Source organism: Nerophis lumbriciformis, linkage group LG29, assembly GCF_033978685.3.
Source record: "Nerophis lumbriciformis linkage group LG29, RoL_Nlum_v2.1, whole genome shotgun sequence".
NCBI classification, from domain to species: Eukaryota; Metazoa; Chordata; class Actinopteri; order Syngnathiformes; family Syngnathidae; genus Nerophis; species Nerophis lumbriciformis.
Genome location: NC_084576.2, coordinates 32,193,565 through 32,197,500, shown reverse-complemented (window position 1 = coordinate 32,197,500; position 3,936 = coordinate 32,193,565).

Here is a 3,936-nt window from a genome sequence, read left to right as displayed (position 1 = left end):
GATGTAGAGAAAATCCCATATTTTGAGCAATTTTCCCAGATTTGCCATATTGATATTCTTGTCTTCATGAAAGAAAGGAATGTTATCATTAAACATATTTCACTTGTTCACAAAAACTCTTCCCAAGTCTCTTTGCAGCACCTCTGGAGCTCCATCAGGTTGGAAGTTAGACGTCGCTTTTCATCCAGGATGTCTCCGTCCATTTCTGCATTCATCTTTCCCTCTATCTTGACTAGTCTCCCAGGTCCTTTCAAAACAACCCCACATCATGATGCTGCCCTTTAATTTACAGTAAAAAAAATGGCAAGCTCAGTTGCCAAAACGTTACTGTAAAAATAACAATGGTACTATTTTTCAACTTACAGTAACGTACTGTAAAAAACCCCAATAAATTTAACGGTAAAATAAAAATCCCTATAATTTTTATTGTAAAGATAACAATGGTACAAATTTTATATTCACAGTAATTAACTGTAAAAAAACAAACTGGCAGCTCAGTCGCCAAAACGTTACTGTAAAAATAACAATGGTACTATTTTTCAACTTACAGTAACGTACTGTAAAAAAAAACAATAAATTTAACGGTAAAATAAAAATCCCTATAATTTTTATTGTAAAGATAATAACAATGGTACAAATTTTATATTCACAGTAATTAACTGTAAAAAAAAACTGGTACCTTAATCGCTGGAATTTTCCATTTACAGTAATGCACTGTAAAAACAGTGATCGTAGATTTTACAGTAAAAAACAACAACTGGCAGCTCAGTCGTCATAATTTTACTGTAAAAATAAAAGTTGTACTGTCTTGCCATTTATAACAACGCACTGTAAAAAAAAAAAAAAAAAAATCTATTTTACAGTAAAAAAAAAATCCCTATAATTTTTATTGTAAAGATAACAATGGTACAAATTTTATATTTACGGTAATCAACTGTAAAAAAAAAAACTGGTAGCTTAATCGCTGGAATTTTCCATTTACAGTAATGCACTGTAAAAACAATGATCGTAGACTTTACAGTAAAAAAAAAAAAAAAAAAAGGGCAGCTCAGTCGCCATAATTTTACTGTAAAAATAAAGGTTGTACTGTCTTACCATTTACAGCAATGCACTGTAAAAATAAACCAATCAATTTTATGGTAAAAATAAATCACTATAATTTTTATTGTAAAGATAACAATGGTACACACTTTATATTTACAGTAATCAACTGTAAAAAAAAAACTGGTAGCTTAATCGCTGGAATTGTACTGTAAAAATAAAAGTTGTACTGTCTTGCCATTTACAGCAATGCACTGTAAAAAATAAACAATCAATTTTACGGTAAAAAAAAAAATCACTATAATTTTTATTGTAAAGATAACAATGGTACAAATTTTATATTTACAATAATCAACTGTAAAAAAAAATCTGGTAGCTTAATCGCTGGAATTTTTCATTTACAGTAATGCACTGTAAAAACAATGATCGTAGACTTTACAGTAAAAAAAAAAAAAAAAGGCAGCTCAGTCGCCATAATTTTACTGTAAAAATAAAGGCTGTACTGTCTTACCATTTACAGCAATGCACTGTAAAAATAAACCAATCAATTTTACGGTAAAAAAAAAAAAAAATCACTATAATTTGTATTGTAAAGATAACAATGGTACACATTTTATATTTACAGTAATCAACTGTAAAAAAAAAACTGGTAGCTTAATCGCTGGAATTTTACTGTAAAAATAAAAGTTGTACTGTCTTGCCATTTACAGCTATGCACTGTAAAACATAAACAATCAATTTTACGGTAAAAAAAAATCACTATAATTTTTATTGTAAAGATAACAATGGTACAAATTTTATATTTACAATAATCAACTGTAAAAAAAAAATCTGGTAGCTTAATCGCTGGAATTTTCCATTTACAGTAATGCACTGTAAAAACAATGATCGTAGACTTTACAGTAAAAAAAAAAAAAAAAAAAAAAGGCAGCTCAGTCGCCATAATTTTACTGTAAAAATAAAGGCTGTACTGTCTTACCATTTACAGCAATGCACTGTAAAAATAAACCAATCAATTTTACGGTAAAAATAAATCACTATAATTTTTATTGTAAAGATAACAATGGTACACACTTTATATTTACAGTAATCAACTGTAAAAAAAAAACTGGTAGTTTAATCGCTGGAATTTTGCTGTAAAAATAAAAGTTGTACTTTCTTGCCATTTACAGCAATGCACTGTAAAAAATAAACAATCAATTTTACGGTAAAAAAAAAAATCACTATAATTTTTATTGTAAAGATAACAATGGTACACTCTTTATATTTACAGTAATCAACTGTAAAAAAAACAACAACTGGTAGCTTAATCGCTGGAATTTTACTGTAAAAATAAAAGTTGTACTGTCTTGCCATTTACAGCAATGCACTGTAAAAAATAAACAATCAATTTTACGGTAAAAAAAAATCACGATAATTTTTATTGTAAAGATAACAATGGTACAAATTTTATATTTACAGTAATTAACTGTAAAAAAAACCTGGTACCTTAATCGCTGGAATTTTCCATTTACAGTAATGCAGTGTAAAAACAGTGATCGTAGATTTTACAGTAAAAAACAAACTGGCAGCTCAGTCGCCATAATTTTACTGTAAAAATAAAGGTTGTACTGTCTTGCCATTTACAGCAATGCATTGTAGTAAAAAAAATAAAAATCAATTTTACGGTAAAAACAAAATCACGATAATTTTTATTGTAAAGATAACAATGGTACAAATTTTATATTTACAGTAATGAACTGTAAAAACAATGACCATAGATTTTACAGTAAAAAAAACTGGCAGATTAGTCGTTAGAATTTTCCATTTACAGTAATGCACTGTAAAAACAGTGATTGTAGATTTTACAGTAAAAAAACAGACAGCTCAGTCGCCAGAATTCTACTGTAAAAATATAAGTGGTAATGCCTTGCCATTTACAGTAATATACTGTACCATTTACAGTAATATACTGTAAAAAAAAAAAAAACAACCGTCAATTTTACGGTAAAAATAAATAACTTTTTACATTTTATTGTAAAAATAGCAATGTCCAAGTTTTCAATTTACAGTAATTAACTGTAAAATTTTACAGTAAAAAACAACAACTGGTAGCTTAATCGCTGGAGTTTTTCATTTACAGTAGTGTACTGTAAATACAATGACCATATAATTTACGGTAAAAAAAACAAAAAACTGGCAGCTTAATCGCCAGAATTTTACTGTAAAAATAAAAGTGGTAATGTCTTGCCACTTACAGTAATATACTGTAAAAAAATCAAAACAAAAACATAAATTTTACGTTAAAAATAAATAGCTTTTTAAATTTTATTGTAAAAATAGCAATAGTCCAAATTTTCTATTTACAGTAATTAACTGTAAAAATGTGATTTTAGAGTTAAAAAAAACTGGTAGCTTAATTGTTTGAATTTTCTATTTACAGTAAAGTACTGTAAAAACAGTGACCATAAAATTTACGGTAAAAAAAAAAATCTGGCAGCTCAGTCGCCAGAATTTTACTGTAAAAATAAAAGTGGTGCTGTTTTTCCATTTAAACAACAATTGTGGATTTGAAGCTATAATTTATTTATTTTTTTCACATTCCCATTATGGGGTATTTTGTGTAGAATTTTGAGGACAAAAATGAATTTAATCCACAACAAAATGTGGAGAAAGTAAAGCGCGTAAATATGGAATCATATCCTTAGAACATATTAAAGTCCATTTCAACTTTACATTAAAAAAAAAGTTACAGTTTTAAGATGAATTGAAGATTTGTGTTAGTTTGCAGATTTGTAATTGATACCAATATTTTGGTACCGGTACCAACATGTATTTTAATACTTTTCTAAATAAAGGGGACCACAAAAAATGTCATTATTGTCTTTATTGTAACAACAAATGTTAGTGTACATG